This window comes from Anomalospiza imberbis, chromosome 7 (assembly GCF_031753505.1).
Source record: "Anomalospiza imberbis isolate Cuckoo-Finch-1a 21T00152 chromosome 7, ASM3175350v1, whole genome shotgun sequence".
Taxonomy (NCBI): Eukaryota; Metazoa; Chordata; class Aves; order Passeriformes; family Viduidae; genus Anomalospiza; species Anomalospiza imberbis.
In genome coordinates this window covers 21,790,755-21,811,209 of record NC_089687.1, presented here as the reverse complement: position 1 = coordinate 21,811,209, position 20,455 = coordinate 21,790,755, and the positions used below count along the sequence as shown (strand labels likewise).

Below are 20,455 nucleotides of genomic sequence, written 5' to 3'. Positions count from 1 at the left end.
AGCTAAAATTCAATAAGGGCAAAACAACATGGTAAAGTGTATGAAGAAATCATCTCAAGGAAGGTATCTGGGATTGGGTTGCTTCATAACACCATGAACTTGGTATTCCTTGGTTTTGATAAAGCAAACTCTGTCAGGAATAATTTGGAAAAGACTTTCAAAGAAAATACTGAACTGATTAGACTTCTGATGTCCTTGTCTTGGATACAGCTTATTGTTCTGGTCAGAGTATAATAAAAAGTTACAGCAGAACTGATCTCTAATCATCATAAAACTACATTAATAATGTGAATATTTCTTATTTTGTTTCCATTTATTAGGAGCTCTGCATACTGAAGCAGCTTCCACAGATGAAGACTCTAAAGAAGCTCTGGCTAAACCAGAAAACCAGCTACAGGGCAAGAATTCTAATGTATATAATTAGGTAATTATTTTTTAGTAGTTTAGGTAAATATGCTGTATTTTAGGGACAATTGGCTCCTGTCAATAGACTTTCACACAGCTATTGCAAACAAATTATCATATGCCTTGTTTTCTGATTAAAAATGAAGTATTGTGGTATATAACTGAACAACAGCTGCTTCAGCCAAACCAATAAGCATATTCAAAATCTCTTATTTAATCTTTATATGAATAGGCAGACATACTCATTCTCTAGGAGCTCACATTTATCAGCAATGATCACAAGCTCTTATTAATCTTTCATCAACCCAACATTCATCTGATAGTACCTGGCCCCCTGTATAATTCACCTCCAGTAGAAATTCACCTCACGGTCCATGCATCAAGTTTCTGAGTTCTTGGCAAGGTAGCCTGCCTCTTCAGACTGACATTAAACTTGATATAAAATCTTCAGATGAAGATGAATCTGCCATGTGGAAATAGTTCCAGTGTTTAAGTACTCTTTGCACTTTATTCTTGCTTTATGCTTCACAGTCTTTTCTCCAGTCATTAGATGTTCTTGTACTTGTGTCTGTTTATAGGTATCAGATGTCTTCATCTGTAGATAATTATGGACCATGATCATATTATCTCTTAATTAACTGAACTAAATAAACTGAGTTTATTCCAAATCTCTACAGAAAGGTAGGTTCCCACTTTTCAGGGTTTTTTTTCATTCAGAGTTTTTCTGATATGTCAACATACTTCCCAAGGGTGGGTACATCCCATGCCAAACACCCTGCCTCAGAAATAGATTTGATGTCACATGTATCACTATTATTACCAATGTCCACATTTTTCCCAGTATTTCCATCTACATCTTGAAGAACCACATAAGATCTTTCTTCATCCTTCTGTGACATCTTTTCCAGCTGCTTTTCAGCAATGACTTCCAAATCTTCAGAGCCCCTACTTTCCAAGCATTGTTTTCTGTCCTTCTAACAACTGATGCATCACCCATAGCTCTTCATGATTTTCTTTGTTTCACTTTTCTATTACTCCTATACCCAGAAAACAATATATGAAAAAAACAGCCCTTCCTGAAAATTAAAATAAACCAATATGTGAATGTATGATATCTGCCCTAGGTTGTTGAAATGCCATCACAATTTCTGTCTCTCTTCACCACTACAACAATGTCTTCCAGTTGAGAAGGAAGTGTGATACAAGGAACATATCATGGGATGGAAAAAATATTTTGTTTCTTGATTACACTGTGAACCTTTTCTGTTTTGAGAATTTCCCTCACATTTCACCCTAAGCAGATGAGCAAGCACAGCATACACATATTTTCAAACACAAAAGAAGGATATGAATTGTGCTAATGATAGGGATGGTGGGAATAGAAAGGAGATGTCAGTTCATGACTTAGGTTCATTAATCGAAACTGTTTGAGCTCCTGTCCATGAGATCTTGCAGGTCTCTTTGGGCAACCTGACCTGGCTTTACTATAAGGTTCTTGTAAGAAATGGGTGATTATTTTTTCCCTAATTTGAGATCAGATAGCAGTGATAAGGATTTTACCAGCTTTGGATAATATTATTAAATTAATAGCAGTAATATCATGTCTCAGATTCATGAACATGAATGAATGAAATTGGCTAAATTGTTCAACAGTGTGTTCCACCATCCTGGTATTTTCAAGCATGTCAAGGCCAAAACTTTTTGCTCTGAGAGGCAGCAATATATGCACCTAGATGGTGGAGATGAAAGTGGTGGGTATATGGGTATGTAACTTCCAATCTAGTTTATGGTATAATGCCCATGTACAATTTTAGGAGCTGTCTGTCTGCTGTTTGGTCAGCTGCAGCTGATTGCAGGAAGGAGGGAAGCACCATGCTCCTTCACAGAGACTTCATTTCTGCTCTCTCACTTTAATCTGGAGTTACAGTCCTTCAGCTGACAGTGAGAGGTGTTTTTCCTCTGTGGGGAAAAGTATGACTGAGATCTTAAGAACCTCAGTGAAAGACTCAGTGAAAGATCCATCTGATCAGCTGCAAGTGAAGTTAAGTTGCTGAAGCAGAACATAAAAAAGAAACTTTTCTCTGGCTATATAAAAGATCACTTTAGATAATATCAGCTCCTGTCCTCAGCAGCTGCCAGTAAAGGTCTGAAAGTATTTTTTCTCTCTCCATCTTTGTGACCATTCCTACCAGAGGAAACATGAATGTAAGCTATTTTACATGCTCACAGCTGTTCAGGAAAAATGAGAAGCTGAAAGCCATGGCAAAACCCTCACTGTGTTTTACTTACCACTCCTGTTAAGAGAAACCTCTCCTGTTAAGAAAAACCTCTCCCATTCATGAGGCTGTAGGAGACTTTAGGGATGGTACAGAGGGTCAGAATGGAGACCGTAACACTTGGGAGGAAATCTGTGCAATTTTTTTTTGTTTTAGTACAGAATTGTACCCCCAAGTACAGTCCTCAGTCTTCATTTGTGCAGTAGAACAAAGGACTTTGCTAATGCCAGGGTGGTTCAGTGAGCACCCAGTCATGGCTGGAGCCATGGCAGCCTGTCTGGGACATGAGGGCTGGGACAGAAGGTGCCCAGGGTGTGGCTCTATGGCTCTTCCATGGTTTTAGCAAGGGGAAGGCACTTAGGACTTGCATCTGTCTGTACTGGCCAGTTTTACTCTGCCATAGCCAGACACAAAGGAATCTTCTCAGAGGACAATCTCATCTCTTCATATAAAACCTGAAATGTCTCCAAGATTTTCATACAAAAGAGAAAAGGGGAGGGGGAAGTTAAAGAAAATTAGGTTGAGTTGGAAACAAGAGAATCTTTACCATTTGTTTACAAAACCTCTCTGTTTCTAAATCCTCATCTAAAAAACTTATATTAACATCCAAACCAAAGCAAATACTTAAATTGGTTTTGAACACTTCCAATATCAAGACGAATACAAGGTTTTGTTCAATCTGTTTTGTATCTGGAACCTATCCAGTGGAAAGAAAGGTATGGCTGATGTGCTGCTCCTTTGGTCTTGCATCAAAGACAGCAGTCCTCTCTTTCTGCTCATCCTTTCACTGCAAAATGTTATATTAATGCTGATCATTCTAACAAAGTCTTAACTACAGAAATAACAGAAAAATTAGAAAAGTAGGCCAAAGACTTTATCTTTTATTTAATCCAATTCCTTCCATCTTACAAAATATGTTTAGTCATCTTGGTATATGGGTCAAGAAAAATATATTTTCACACAAATCTGCTGAAATTTTAGCCCAGAACTACGCCAGTGGAGGACCTGGATAAGTCACAGACATGACTACAGTCTATTATCTAAGTTCTCTGAAAAGTTGAGCATCTGATATGAACATGTGAAGGTGAGAAGGGATACCAAAGTGGGTATCTTTCTTGCTCAGTAGGCCTGGATAAAAGTAGGTTTAGAAATCCTTTTTTATTTGTTTGTTTTTCCTACTCAATTCTGTTTGTTTTCAAAGATTGCAAGTGAAAATATATAATAGGGACTTTCCCATATATACTGCTAAATTTTAGAAGCAGGAATGGGAATGGAATATTTGGACCATCCCTGCTGTTACTTCTGAGTCCTGACTACTGCTGTTCACTTCCTTATCATTAATAAAAGATCAAGGAGATGACACAGACACTGTGGTGAGAAACAGCAAGTCTGTTTTGACCTGAATTTTCCAGAATAATTCTCGTTCTGTACTGATGCTAAAGTCTCACACAGGGAGGTTTTCTATTGGTTGAATATGTGCCAAAGAATGTTAATAAGGGAGATGGCTGAGTTAGTAAGTCCCTTTCAGAAATGCTCTGGGAGTGTGCACCATTGGGGTTCTTGGGAGTGATATATATAGTACAGGCATGATGGACACTGATTATCTGCATTGCTGCAAAGTAACTAACATTATAGGTCTGCCACATCCTTGCACAGTGAAGTATGAATGCACTCAGTGTGCAAAATATCCACGTGCTCCCTTCGTCTCTGCCAGTGGGTGGGAAACTTAAAATTGTGAAAAGAATAAGGAGTAAAAACTATAGGACTGAGAATTCCTTGAGTGTTGATAAAAGGAATCAGTATCCCATTTTTACCCAGAGAACTTGAAGGGACCTATCTGATCCCATGACTCTAAAATTTAGATGTACAAAGAAGCTGAATGCCTAGCTCTTTGTGGCTTTTTTGAAAATTCCAGGAAAAGGTGCAGTGTCCATTTCTTAGTGTCTCTGTGAAGAGCACATGTATGGTTCCTAACCTGATTTGATGATCTCTGAAATGTGGACATATACACAGTCCAGCACAGTGGAATATTCACCAATAAAATAGGTAAGTGTTATTTAAATTTTAAGCAGCCATGAATAAAAATATAGCAGAAAGCTCTCATAGGTGATTGCAATCTACTGAACTAATCACATCCTAAATAAATTTTCCATAACTTGACTTTGGAAAACTATCCAGGAGCATGCTTTAGAATTTGTTCAAGGCACATTTTTCTGATAAGGGGATTATGTGGGATTTTAAGAAATTTAATATCAAGTAAATAATAAAATAATAAATTGAATATCAAGTGGCATTTGCCAAGGATAGAAATTACAAAGGAGATTTCTCATATTACTCAGAGAAAGCAGAGGTGTTTTCATAACATTTTGTGTTTGCTTGGATTTTTCTGCATATTGAGAATTGATGACAGTATGTTTGTTACCCAAGTTAAACATTGTAAGTAGTTTAGAATCTCTGATATTTTAGCCATGTTAACCAGAAATGATGATACATTAAAGAAACTCCATCACCTGTGGACTCACTGTAGATCACTGTCCCCACAGTCTTAGAGGACAGTGAGCCACAAAACCAATAATAATTAGTACTCCTAGCCGAGGAGAAAAGCTATTGCCTCATGGAACTATTTTCCAATCCTCCTCCTTCCAGCTGAGCTGGACTAGTGACACTATAAAATGGCAATTAAAAGACTCAAGTTTAAAAATACCTTCAGCTTCCCAGGTCCCACAATGGCAAAGGTTAAGTGGATTATGTGGAGATAATTCACTCAGCTCCAGGGGGAGGGTGCTGATTGCCAAGGCCATTGGGTACCTCCCTCTCCCCTCCTCACTTGCTGAAGCAGTGATTGTTACAGCAGTGTCAGTTTTGCCAACCTAAAACAAGAAAAAAAAAACTTTCCCAATAGACCCTGCAATTACTAATGGGCTCTGACTGGTACTTGCAAATTTTACTTTGATACAGCCTTGAAAGCTGAGCATGGAAGTGGTCCCTAGTCCTCAGCTGACATCTTAATGCTATTGACCATTCATGCAAGTCTTCCAGTAAAAACACCCTGTTTCTTCAAGAGAAAAGGAATATGAAAAAGATTGCTGGCCTTACATGAACAGCTACTCTCCCCCATGCTCCAGCTGAATTAAAACCACCAATTACACCTCTAGTTGTGTGGCAACACCTACACTGTGTTTCCAATTAACTTTGTAAGTTTTTAATCAGTGACAAATGCATTTTTGTAAATTCAATTTGCCTTTTATTGCAGCACCCATAAAATGTCTTGCAGCATTCCGGAACTTTGTGAAGGTTTTACTTGCTACTGACATAACGCAGCTGTCGGACCTACAACAAAGGCTGAGGTTTATGAGCAACTTGAATTAGGATGTAGGTTAAGCAATTAAAGTTCAAGGAGGGGGAGGGGGAAATGGTTTCCCAAAATTTGCACTTGCCAATTTAAAAAACACCAAAAACATGCTGTACACTACGATGGGAGAAGCTAAAGCAGCTAAGGAGACCATACTCAGCTTTAAAGTTGCTATTTCGAGAGGGTTCCATATGTGAAAAGGTCATCCAGATTTCATTAATAAATCCACTCTGCTGTTTGTTTTCTTTTTTAATCAAACTCAAATGCATCCTGTTAAAGGGCTGAGTGATTAGATCATAAATCTGGATGTCCTTGAAGATGATGAAGAAAATGCTTATCTGTAAAGCAATCATCATACTGCCAGTTCTATCATTTGCACATTTTCACACATGCTGGAAAAATGGTTTCATTTTAAATAATTTGCTTGTATTTTAAGGTAAGAAAAAAAATCTTGCAGAATTTACAGTTAAAAGAGCAACTGAATTGCTTGTGACATATGGAAAGAATCCATTACATCTAATCTTCTGCATCTAAATTCAGGTTATTAAAACAACCAACATTCATAATAAACATGAGTTAATATTTCATCTTAGTAAAACTCAACTCTCAGTACATTAAGTTCTGGTTCCAGTTATACGATACAATTCTCCTAAATTCAACGACTCTGAAATTAGTCTGTTATAATGGGGCCTAAGTGTAAATTTGCTTTGCTGAATTTTATTTGGACTGGTAGAGGCAATCCAAATGAAGTTACCAACTGTATTTTTGTTATATTAATGCATGGAAATCCTTGTTCTGTGGGGTCCAGACAGTACACATTGTGCTAGATTTCTCATTTCTTCTTTTTTTTTCCTAATATTTATTTTCCTTGTATCTTGATTTTTCCTTTGTTTGCGAAGTATTTATTCAATACTTCTGGCAGTATACTTTTCTGTTGAAAGCATAATTAGGATATTGCTGTAACTTCTCCTGTGTGCATTTGGATCTTAGAGCTGATTTGTCACTTTGCCTGAACCCAACTGTGGACGTGACTGTGGCTAGCACCAGCAGTATATTTACCTATTGCAGTGCTAGCAGGAAGTTGGGAAATTAATGTCTCTTTGGAACTTTACCAAAACAATAGATGTGAAAAATAATTCTTGTGGATTTATAAACATTCTTACAAAAGGAATGAGATATGGAGCAATATGTTGTGGTGGGTAAACATATGTTGCAATTTTTTAGCTGCCTGCATGACCTGCTCTTACTTTAGGGTAAACCCTATCTATTTTGAGTCAATGGAGCCATTTTGATTTCTGGAGACTTGATCCATAGAGGTAAAAGTTACAAGGTAAGTCAGTTTGGCACTGATGCTAGTGCCAAAATGTGGCTCCGTGGAATTTAGCACAGTGCACATTATCTGATGACAGTGGATGTGTTGCATTATTTAGTGCACAGAATGTCCACCCTGCAAAGATTTATGTGTTTGTTTAACTTTGTTCTGTCTGGTTAATTACTCACAGTCACAGAAGTTCCTTATGTGTATAGAGTGAAACATCAATGTGTTTTATTCTCAAAATATTTTTAAATTACTTGCTTAATTGTTTACTAGTTGAAAAGACATTATAGTAAAAGTTTACCAAGGTTTCTGAATTATATTTTCCCTGCAGATCATAGTGAGCAGAGGGAGTAACAGGATCGTTCAAAAATTTGTATGGATGCACTCATACGCACCTAACTTTACTTCACACAATTTTCTTTAACTGACATTTATAAACATTATTTTTATTTGGTTTGTTGTAGACCCTGCAATCCTCTCCTCATAAACGCAAATGCTAACTTAAATTGAGTTCAGCAAGCCAGTTTTGAGCTGCATGTGGAGAAGATTAAAAGAAATAGTACAAAATCCTCTCCTGGGAAAGATCAAATGGTTACTGAAATGAAAGCAGCCTAAAACTGTAGGGTTTAGCCCAGAGGGGGGAGGGGAATTGGGCATTTAGCTGTAATTAACACCTTCTACTTGCACTTTCCAGTGTTTCAAACGGATTGGTTTTTATTATAGGTAGCTGCTCACAAACCTGAAATCACTTTATTAAAAAAAAATAGAATCAGAAAAAATATCAGCAACTAATAAGGCTAAATTCAAGTGTTCATTCTTCAAGCAATAGTTCTGTAATCCTCAGACTTCTATAGTCAACCATAAAGTCATCAAGCATTAGTTATATATAAAAAGACAATACTTCTGTGTGAATATGTGATTGCAGAGAGAAATCACCCTTTCTTTTCTGCTTTTCTACAGTACTTGCACTGAAATTTTGCTTGGGTGAACAGTATATTTGTTTATTTGAAGTTTGAGATTAGCAACTTTATCCAGAATAAATGTCTTATGTATTCTTGATACTATTTCTTCAATCTTCTTTATTTCTGCCGGTGTTGCTTAAAATATCTCAGACAGGTACCTAGAACATTTTAAATGAAGATATTGTAGCGTTTTTTTCCAGTTTGTCTTGATAGATGAAGTGCCCAAAGAAAAAGAAAGGCTGACAAGCTTCCTTATTTGGCTTTCAGAGGCCTTGCTCAGTTTTTTTGGTATGTTGCATGCTGGAATCTGAAATACAACTTATTTTTTCTCCCTTTCTTCTATCATGAATCAATCATTGTCAGGTCATTGCCTACTGATCGTTCAGTCCCTCAGTCTGGTGCCACAAAAGTACTTGTTTTTCCAAAAAATAACTAGGTTGCTACTTTGCATCAGCTGATCTTAAAGTAAGATTTTTGGGCTTTTGGAACTTCAATTTACATGTTGCTACTACTACACTCCTTTGGCATTTATATATTCATATCCTGTGTAGGTTCATATCCTGCCCCTGTAATGCTTTGCAGGCTGTTAGCATGCTTCTTCAACTGGTGGAGATGAACACCGGTAGTACATCGTAAAATAAATTCTGGTTCACATGTGCATTAAAGAAAATATCATCTATATATTCTGAATTAACAAGACAGTGGAATTTGTTTTGGAATTCTTCTGTAACTACAGAAGTGCCTCAAAATCATCACCTTTCCTTTTGCCCTCTCCTGCTGAGCTGTACAAGGAACCCAAGAAGTGTGAACAGAGTGCAGATATGTCCTGCTGAGTTCTGTGTTCACCATGGATCTATCCCTGAACAACATACCTGGTGGTTCTGATAAACTTATGCACATAACCTTATTAAAAGATTAGCAGTGTTTTCTCTGTGTGAGGCCAAGACCCCCAATACCAGGAGTTTTGGGGGGATACAGTGGGTAGGGAAATGACAGATAGCACTTATTGATGTCAGTGATCCATAGTAGTGCATACTGAATTATTTCGGTATGCAAGAGGAGATGTGCTGTTTAAGAAAGAAGATGATAAAACTAAGATTGTAATATTGGTTCCTTTCTTCTGTGGCTGAAGTCTATGAGATATGTAGATTTGTTTCCAGTTTTTTTGTTTTGTTCCTAAAGGAAGACTGTATTGACTATAAACTTATTTGAAGTAATTTCTTCTTCTGCAGATTAAGTTAATGCTTTTGAGCTTGCTCTTCCATGCCTAGGGGGTGCAACACATATGGTAAGTAATAATAAAATACTGATCTGACTGTACAACTTTATGTAAGGCATGTGTGACTAAAACCTGAGCAATAAAATTTCCTTTCCTGCTCAGACAGAACTGTATATGCCTGTCATATTTTATTGGTTGTTAAATGGCACATGCCCTTATGGGTCACAACTGAAACCAGACAGCCTATGGTATCATTGCATATTTGTCTTCTTCAGAGAAAACATTACAGCACATTTCTGTATACTTGGGCAAATTAAACTATAGGAAAGTAAACAATCATGTTGCTGATGAATATGTATGCACTTAAAGCATGTGGAAACTTAAACTGTTCAGTACTAGTGGCAAAAATATCTGTGATTTAAATAGTGACACACGCAGTGATCAGGAAGCAACATTGTAAAGTGATATTTTTTAAAGATAATTAGACACTTTTATCGAATGCAGACAAAAATATCTTACAGATTCAACAAATTAGACCCCTTTTAGCTGCATTAGTAAATACCATGTAATTCATTAACATCCAGTGACTAGATCTATATGAAAGACATACACAGAACTTCAGTTACTGACTTAATATTAGTAACGCTGTTAGTAATGTTCTTCATCCTTCTGAGTTCGGAAATTGTTGTTCTTTTCCTACATGGTAGACAATTCCAGCAAATTATAAAAATTATTTTAAAAATTCAAGAGGAATCACATATAACAAAATCTTAAAAATAGATTGTGTTAAATATACAGTGAAACTGTGCTTTATATTCCCTTTCATGGAATCCAATACCAGAAATTAATGATAGTGATTTTAATATTAGTTATTACTATGAATACATATAAATTAATAATATCACATGTTGCAAACCAAATTGCACTGTTGTATTGTGTGATAAACAGAAGAAATTATACAGTTACACTTGTAATCCATCCTTTGCCCTTTCTTCAAAGTGGCTAAAATTATATTTGTTTAACAACAAATAAAGCCTTGTGACTTTTGTTTAGCCCATATGACAGCATAGCCCACTGAATAAGCTGTTTGGACACAGCAACACTAATCTTTATCAGAAATACTTTTGGTGGGGAAAGATATGAAATTTCTTTCTTTGCAGGTATTAAAAAAAAAATCTATGCTCAATGTCAGCTGTCAACCAAAGAAGTAACTGGGAGGGCCATGCTGATCTGGATTTTGAAGAGTGGTGTGTCATTTTTGTAAAGCCTCCCAAGGTAAGAAGATTTAATTTTTTCATATTCTTGGCACCAATAGCTAAGAAGAGACTCCCAAGTGGCAGTGACATGTCAGGAAACTGAGTGGATAAATGAAATCTTGGTAAGTATAATTTACTAAGTATAATTTACTTACACAACACTGTGAACATTTCAGATAGCATGTGTCCACCTCCCACCTGCCAGGCATTCTAACCTGATCCTAGCAGGTGAGAGAGCTGCGAGCAACCTGCAGCAGTGCTTCCTTAGGCACTGTCTCCTACAGCCAGATGAGTGATACCAGTGATGGAGAGCCCAGAACTCTGACATCCCTCAATCCTCTTCGTAAAAAAACCACCAGAAAAACCCTTGATCTTCTCTCTGCCTGCAATATGAAGTCTCCATAACCACAATTTTCCCCAATATTATCACTGCTTTACATTCACCAGAAATAATGTAATAAAGGTCAGGCTGATGATAGTTAGGCTTTCAGTTTTAGGTGGCTGGTTTTGGGATGAGCTGAACTGGCATGACCCTGGGCAGGGACTGAGCTGCTGGGTTTGTCTTGGCTGTGTTTATAAGCACATCAGGTTTGTAGTGAGAGTATCTCCCATCAGAGGTGCTGATAAGGTTGAAGGAAGACAGAGTTCATGTGCACAGTGTTGTCATCTAGTCTACAATGTCTTTGTTAGGATGATGTCTGTAGGATATATACATTGGCTTGGCTCTCAAATTCCTCGCTATTAAATGCTTTTGCTGTTTGGAGAAAACATGGGAGAATAAGCTTAAGTGACAATAGGAAAGGTGTTCATATTTGGTGAAGATGATTACTGAAATGGGTAAAACATCAAAGCCCACTAAAATATTCACTGGTGTATTAGGACTCAGTTAGGAGTTGTGTAACAGAGGGTGTCTCTGCTGCTTTCCCCCAGCAGAAGTATTCGGACTTAGAGCTTTGGAGATGGGCTACACTGCTTTAAATTCAATCTTCTCTTGCATGTGTTTTTAACAGCTGTGAATTTCCATTTTTTTGCTAGATTGGCTGCATGAAAATGGTAAAACGTCTGTTGAGGACTGATTTAATGATTCTGACACTTTTAACACTGTATGAAAGTAAACTGCAACAACTGACAAGTTTGAAATGTATTCCAACATCTTTCAAAATCTTAGGTTTTGAGTAACTTTAGTTTTCATATTTGAAATGTGTCTTCCCACAGAACTGAGGTTTAAGTTGCAAAATCAGAAACAGAGTTTGCTAAACATTTTGGAAGCATGATTTTAGCTTATGACATGTGACAGCCATGGTCTGTGTAGTCAGGTCTCTGATCTTATTCCCAATACCGCTCGTATGCCATGTAGTTTTCACAAAGCTGTAAATGTGATGCTACTCTTTTAATTGGGGGGTACACAAGAGTTTATTTTGAAGAAAATAGGAATATTTAAATGTATTCGAGGATCACTCCTACCCTCAGACATTTTTCTTCGGTTCCTGCTCATAGCACTATTTTCAGGGGGCTTGCAGAGGGAATTTGGCTGATGGAGTGGATTAAACCTCCACGGTTTGTGCAGCTCAGTCACTGCTGCTCCCTCTGCTGGTGGTGAAAGACGAAATTACAATCAACATCATGGAGTTACAACTGCTCCAGAATACAAAATAAAATATTCACGGTTTATATGTGTAAATTAGCTCATATCCACAAGTTTTGTGTCAAACTCAGCTCTTTTTTTTTTATCTGGTGCGTTCCGTGTGGTGTACCAACTGCAATTTCATATATTTTCAGCCATGATTCTTTTTATAAAGTGCTGAATTATCTCATGTAAAAAATCCTCATTTCGAAGCAGTCATGAGATAAAAATCAAGATGCAGGCAACCAGAATGGATTCTGCCCAAAACTCTGTGAATGTATTGCCAATACCCTGTTGCCAACAGAAATTCTTCAGAAGTACAATAACTGGAACATTAAGCAGTTTATTCAGGAGATGTATGTGCATAATATTCACATGATTTCCCAGCCAAGCCACTCCGCACTTCCTACTAAATCTTTGTTTAGCACTGTGTGTGTGAAAGGTATTCTTATTTTCATAATATGAACATGGTAAAGGGCTAAAGGATTGAATTACAGTAAATTGATAATACTTTAAACTAAAATTCTCATCCAAGGCAAATGAATGCAATGTCATATTATTTTAGAATTTAATCTGTGTACTCAGTTTTCACTCACTGCTACAGAAGGTGCACATGTGCATCTGTAAGAAGAATCTGAGCCTGATGGTAGTGTTTAGCACACAGCTTGTACCTTCACACAAGCAGGAAAGCACATGGCGATGCAAGCCTTGATCATTTAGACACAAGGCATGTGTATTTCCCACTCATTATTCCCTAAACTGAAGGACATAAATACCAACAGCCAAATGCCTTTAAGTCACAAGAAAATGTGTCTTCCCTCTTACCTTTTATTTTTATGGATAAGGGAGCTTTCAAGGAAATGTAATAGCACAGCTAAAACTGAAGCTCCATCCAAGTCTACTTAAGGCACCTTAGTGAAAAAAGGTTTTCTGGTCTCACATCAGTGCATATTGCAAAAACATTTCAACTCAGATGATAGTCTCTATTTAAGATGAGCTTTTTGGACTGAAATAATAGGGAGATCTACATAACTAAACTACTTCTACCTCACGAGACATTTTTGTCTGAGAGGGTACACTTGAAAGCAGTGACATGATAATAGGAGTGCTGACTACACATTTGCATGCAGGCTCACAAGGAGGCAGGCCCAGATTAGTGATCTGAGCTACTGAAATTAAAATACAGTTTTATGGTAAATACAGAAAAGTTTTCCAATTACTCATAATTCTTACATTGGCTGCCCAGCACAAAAAAACACCACCAGAGGCAGCAACAGCATCTTTGAGAGGAATGCAACAAGAACTATAGTGAGTTACTTTAATCTAATTCTAATGCATGTTTCCTTGTGGGCATCCAAGGGATCATCCAAGGAAGCACCACATTTTCACAATCATAGAAGAATGACAGAAATTCAAGGGAAAAAAATCTAAGTTTAAATGAGGTTAAAAATTTAGTTAATAAACATTTCTCAACTTATTTTTCCAGATGAAAATATTTATTCAAGACCACCCCCATATCAGTTTTAAAGAAAATAAAAGCTTAAGGACTGCCAGTTTTCTACACAGTATGAGTGGAATAAAGGACACTCTTGCTCGGTTTGATTTCTTGTGAAATAGAAAGAAAACCAGGATACTATGAACATGATATTTTTTCTAGTGCACTCTGGGCTAAGACACTCCTTTACTGCAATTCCTTCTAGGTAGAGTTTGTTTTTTGTCAATCCATTATTTTACCTCACCAGGCAAGAAATTTCCATAGCAGGTTTAAAGCACCAAGAGAAAAAGCTCCCCAAAGCTGTTTATGTCATGAAGCTTTGCATGCCTCAGTTAGTGTCAACTTTCTAGGTTTTTTTATTTTTTGTAAATAAATAAATAAAACGAATTTATTTTTCTCACCACACTGAACTGTCCAATTTATGGTAAGAGACAACCTTATCTTGTATGTCTGCATATAGGTTATCTCCTCTTACAGGGAGGCCATAAATGACTGCATGGAAATTTCTTCCATAAAGAAAAAAAGTGAAATATTTTGATATTGGAGACAGGACTTTCAAGTGTGTGTAGGGAAATTCACACACACAGTGTATGTATTTCAATGAAAGCTTAATTTCTCAGACTCTTAACCCTTACTGACATAAAATTAGTTTTTTACATAGTTCTTGAACAGCAGAATGACTCACGAGTAAATTGAAGTTTATGATATGCAGAAATGTGAGATATTAACAGAGAACCTATTCTAGGACTGAGAGGCACAGGATATTTTGCACTCCAAGAATGATGTTTCTGAAGATGAATCCTTAAGGCTGAGAATGTTCCAGCTGTAATCCTACTGAGTAATGCTTCCTGAGTGAAGTCATGGTATTACTTCTGGGAATAATTCAGCCCTGGAGCTTGCTCATTTTACTATCTTAGATGAGATGAGGCAATTTCTTTAACACAATTCTGCTAAGACTGCTGTTTACTTTTTTCCAAACTTTCGTTGTCTCATTATCTCTGGCATTTACTAAATGCCTGTCTGGAGTTAAAAACAAATCCTGTGTTTACTCTGTGTCAAGTTATCATAGGGAACACAAAGGGAAAATGAGAGAAAAACTCAAGGATGTAGACTTTGTGAAGAAAAAATAGTTGCATTCAGCTGAAAAGGGAAGGCTGGCTCTTTCTACCCCCTGCAGAAAGGCTAGCTTGCCTTGGCAGTGCTTTCCTCGTGCTGCTGGGCAGGGGAAGCCACCACCTGTACCTGCTGCATGGTGACAGGTCTGCCTCCACACACTGTGCCTGGCTGTGCTCGCACATCCTGTGTGGCATCCTGCCTGCTGGGGCTGCTGTGTCAACAGCAGCACGCTTACTGCACACGTTGGAGACTAATTCCTCACAATGAAGAAAAACTTGGCTTCCCCCTAGGTCAGCACTGGAACCAAATTTAGTAATTGCTCTAGAAATCTGGTCATTAAATGCAAGATGATTCTGTTGTATGATACGCAGTTTAACGAATTCAGCTTTTTCCATGCTGCATGGATACATTTGGTGAAGATTTTTAAACACCAACAGCTTCTGCTAAGCATTAAAAATGCAAAGCGTAATATAACAGGTGCAAAAGCAGATCTTTAATGTTCTTGAGCTTTCCTCATGAGTTAGGTGGTTACAGTATATTCCAAGAGGATAAGCTGCCAGTTTAATATACCGGCCTAACTTCCACTTAAGAACTCTGAAGTAGTGATATATTATGCAGCTACTAATTTTTCTTTACATTGTTTCCTCTGAGAAAGATTAATTTTCTTTGCTGAAGTTCTCTCAGCTATAATTTGGGTTTCTATTTATCAAAAAAGCCTTCTGCATTTAATCAGATGTAAATGTCCTGTTAAACTATCTCTTACTGTTACCAAAAGATAAAAAGATAGTATGCAATATGAAAGATTCTTTTATATTACACTTGTCAGTCTACTTCCACTAGTAGCTAAAGTATAATTTAGTAGGACAAATTTTCTCCTTTTTCTTGTTTGTTTGTGGTGTTTTGGTTTTTTATTATACCAGTCTACTTGTTTTGTGTGATTCAAAGCATGCCTTACTGATAAATAGAGAATGAACTATGTGATGCTCTTCCGCAGTTACAGCCAAAAGGGAGATCTTTTCCATTATTTGAAATAGAAAAGTCTAATAGAAATAGTGTATTTAATGTAACTTAGTAAGTAAGTATGTCTCTTCCCAGACCAAAATCAGCAGTAACAGAGAGGCCAGCTTGCTACATCCTTGCAGCTGTGCAATCAAATGTAGTGCTTTCCCCAGTCTGGTTTTCAACGGTTGAATCACAGGGGCTTTCCACTGTTTCCTATTTGCAGAAAAGTCTACTGTTTTTTAATTTTCAGTTGCAAACTAATTCAACAGTTCCTCCCTTTCATTATAGTCCATCACTGAACTTTCAGGGGGAAAAAACTTTAAAAGAAAGGGAAAAAAAAAAAACTATCAGCAAACAATTTTGGCATTATAGTTTTCTGTAAACCTGGAGATTCTCTGCAGCTCCAATAATTATTTTGGTTATATTTCTGATTTTTCAGTTAAACATTCAGTGCTTCCTGGGTTTACTACTCTGTCTTTATATGTCTCTGAATGTTTTTCCCAAATGGATATTTCTGAAGGATGATTCTGAACTCAGATGCCCCATACCCAAAAAAGAATAGAATAAAAAAGAAATTTGATTATGTAAGAACAGACAATAGTCCCAGATCTCCTTGCAAAAGCAAGTGTTGGTCCTAAACAGATGGTAAGTAAAAACATAATGAAGAGTGTGGAAGACAAGGAAAGCCAAGTGACAATTACATGAACTTCAATGAGATTGCCAAGTCAGTCTTTGATTTTTCAGTCTGACTATTTTCTTAAGTATACCTCAAGTATATAAAAAAGATTTCAAGGCTGGCAACTGAAGACATAGAAGGAAATTTTCAACATCACAGAGTAGCCTCCAATTCCCTAAAATTCAGTATTGTAGAGAAGAAACACACTAGGATACATAAAAGCTAAAATCTGTTATCCAAGAAAAAGATTACAGTGTCTTATATCACTCCTTGTCTGTGAATACATTAGAATCTGGGTAAAGAAAAATAAATAGCCTATTGTTAGAATTGATGGAGAGTACAGACTAAGGGAGAATACTCCTGGATGGCTATTGTTTAATTTATTTTTTCCTAATATTGTACAGAAATATTTAAAAATATATATTCTAATCAATGCAACAAAGACACTTTAATTATATATATATATATTATATATATAGTATTATTCTATATATTATATATATAATATATTTCTTTTTTTTCATTATATGTTCTAATAACATAAATATGTAGACATTCATACAGTTTTCTAGTCATCTTGGAGTAAAAAATAAAAATCACTTTCAAAATTAAAATCAAAATCTCACTTAGGAATTTCACTTTCTTTAAAAACTATTAAGAATACTCCTGAGTCACATCCATAGCTTGCTTCTAGCACAGAGCTGGAATGTAAAGGAAGTTTATTTTACTCTGTAGGGATTGATTCTCCCTTGAAGCCTGGATAAAATCATTCCAATGCTACCTGAAGGATCAGTAGAGGATAGCACTTCAATTACAAGCAAGGACCTGGGCCAAAAAGGAGCTCTTGGTAATTCTCACATTGCTCGTTATCTTTGGCTTTCTGCCTTAACAACTGGCATGTACAATACCAGGTGTATAAACGTTCTGCGTGGTCGTTGCGTATGCTCCACACTTGACCTCACTTGGCAGAGCTCTGTCTCCTCCTCTGCTGCCTTTCACCTTGGGAAATCATTATATCGTTTACATTTATGCAAGGCCGATCCAAACCACTTCTCAATTACAAGCCTTTAAATGGCACCCTCTTTGCAAAGGTGTGAGTGGCCCCACAAGGGACAAGGAAACAAAACTCCTTGCCCAGAATCGAGATTTCTGAGCTATGCTTGCCCTGTTTTTTATAGTAAGAATTCTTTAACAGAAGTGGTGCAGCTGAAACAAACACCAGTGAGTGTTTTCCAATTCACTCTTTATATGAGCCCATAAAAATGACCTTTGTGTGAATTTGCCAGGGAAAAATGTTTCTATCTATAAGATATACAGATCTGGAGATGTCTAGAATATAAACTCAAACAATATTCTGGTTGTGCATCTGGCTTATATTAGTCAGCAGTGCATGATGGGATAGTAAGACAGAAGTAAAAGCGCATGGAGGGATTTGAACGCTCAGTTACCACATCTGTCTCCCTGCATTATCATCATTAGAGTGTTTAGTGCAATTTATCTCCCTCTCCATTTGGAAGATTCATGTTCCCTCCTATGAACCGGGCATCAGCCCAACCATGATGGGTTGTGTCCACAGGGGAATGCCTTCACTTTGACACCTGCTAGTAGCCATCATCTGCCCAGCAAGCTCTGCTTGGCTTGTTTATGTTTGCAATATTTAGCCAGCCAAGGAAGAAACCAGTGTGTGTTTGTCTGATATGGAAACAGGAGAGGAAACTAGGGGAAAGAAAGATAAAGGTGTGCCCATTCTTCCACAGCTGACAGATTTTACAACTCTGACATACCAAAATTAACAAAGCTGGGCTCTGCTTTTAATTAATTCTAAGTAGAGAAGAAGGATGCTGCTGGGTTTAAGCCTATTGGCTGAGGCACAAGAAATGAAGAGTGAGTCATTTGCAATGGCCACAGTCTGACAGTGGACAAATCAGCCTCTCCATCCCAAAGTTACAGAAGAACTTGAGTATTTAGACTTCATGTTCTTTTGTGCAGAGATCAACTTTTACTATGTTTTTGCCAGAATCCAGTACCCTGAGGCTCTGATCTCAATGAGGTCATCTGGTTATTATCATAATGCAAACCGTCCCATTCATGTCTCTGCTCTCAGGCCTAGATCTTACCAAAAAAAACCTGCGTGTATAAAGGAATTGAGGAAAATTACCTAGATGGAGGACAGAGAATTTTCCCTTAGGGTCAAAATTTCTATTATGTTAGAACCACATTATTGCTAATTAAGGCATAATGTAGAAAATTGGAGCTGGAGCAATACCCTTTGTCCAGCTTCCTGGCATTATTGGCAAAATCAAAAAGCACTAAATGATCAGAAGGTTCAGAGTACTGTTGTGGTGCATGTTGTCATGTCCGAAAACTTCTGGAGATGGTTGTTAAAATATGCTTTCAAGGAAGGAACAAGGATCCCTATTTTCTCAGGCTTCTACTAGGGAGGAGACTGTAGGAGGGTCTGCACTTCTGCGAAGTCTCATCTTACTGGGATGTGTAAGTGGGTGTGATTCCTGCAGTGTGCGTAGGAGTTATCATGCGAGCTTTAATCTAGAAGCTGGCCTGTGCAGGCTGTGATGACACATCCAGTTGCAGCATGCAGATGTTAGATACAAAAGAAGTCTAATTTGAATCGGGAGATCTGGGTTCTGTTAGTGACTCTGCCATATATTTCCTGTATTGCTCTAGGCAAGGCATTCGGAGCCTGATCCAGTCTCCGTTTAATTCCACAGCACCCTTTTGTCTGGCAGTACTCTGAGCTGGATTCAACTCCTAGCTTATCACTTTCCCAGGCTGTCCCTATTCCACAGGGGTATAATCTTACCTGCTTACTCCATAGGTGTCTGATATAGCTTAAACCATTTGCCTCTGAAGTGATTTGCTACTTAGGCATAGCATGAATATGCAATTGAATTAAATTCTCAATTCAGCAAAAGCCTAAACCTCTAATAAGCTTCAATCAAGTAAACACATACTGGAGAATTTCAGGTTCTGTGTCATTAGGTGTCTATACATACTCTTTAAAATTCAACAAGGTAAATTAATTCATTGGAACTACTTAGGGGCCTAAGATCAAGCATATGTCAAAGTACCTTGCTCGAGGCCCTATTATCTATCATTAGCCATAGACATGTACTTAAAGTTAAGCATATTCTTAAGTGTATTGCTCAATTCATCCCTAAAAGCATAATACTGATATGCTTTCTAGCACAGAAAATACATTTGAGCCTAGAAAATGCTAAAAGTAATCTACCTTTAATTATATGAAATGTCACAAATTATTAGTTTAATCTTTTAAATAAATCTAAAGAAACAAAGACAATTTAAGGTCATGTAGCCCATACTAATTTCCAGGAATCTTGGTTACACTATAACCCTTCACTTTTACGTAACTCTGAAATCACAATACGGATGTGTATTTTGAAGTAATTGTGTTGGTGGTCCCTTCGTGCTTTCTAAACATCTAACAGTTAGCTAAGCAAACACACATGACTGATTAAAAGAAGAAAGGGAACTATTTTTACAGGGACCATTAAACTTTAACTGCCATCTGGCAGGGAATGATTAGAGAAGATCAAAATTAAGGCAGTCAACACAAATACTGTGTGGATACCTCAGGGAATTAATGTGGATAGAAGACGGTGGACTTGTGGCTCTGTTAAGAGACAGACAGAGGAGGAAGTGGTGAACACATCCTTTATGACTGCTGCCCTAATGGCCACATTCACAGCAACAGAAGCAGAGAAAGAAGAAATCA

The 20,455-nt window shown here is 37.2% G+C and overlaps 1 long non-coding RNA gene across 2 annotated transcripts; it reads left to right on the top strand.

Annotated features, from left to right (window-relative positions):
* The first annotated feature begins 982 nt into the window (after window positions 1–982).
* Window positions 983–17,606, top strand: LOC137477182 (uncharacterized). Of its 2 annotated transcripts, XR_011000860.1 has the most exons (6): window positions 983–1,086; window positions 4,597–4,727; window positions 5,935–6,053; window positions 7,026–7,228; window positions 10,693–10,807; window positions 17,437–17,606. It is a non-coding gene; the product is annotated as an uncharacterized lncRNA (long non-coding RNA). The 2 variants fall into 2 exon arrangements; XR_011000861.1 differs by lacking the exons at window positions 10,693–10,807; window positions 17,437–17,606 and adding an exon at window positions 7,683–9,334.
* Window positions 17,607–20,455: the final 2,849 nt, after the last annotated feature.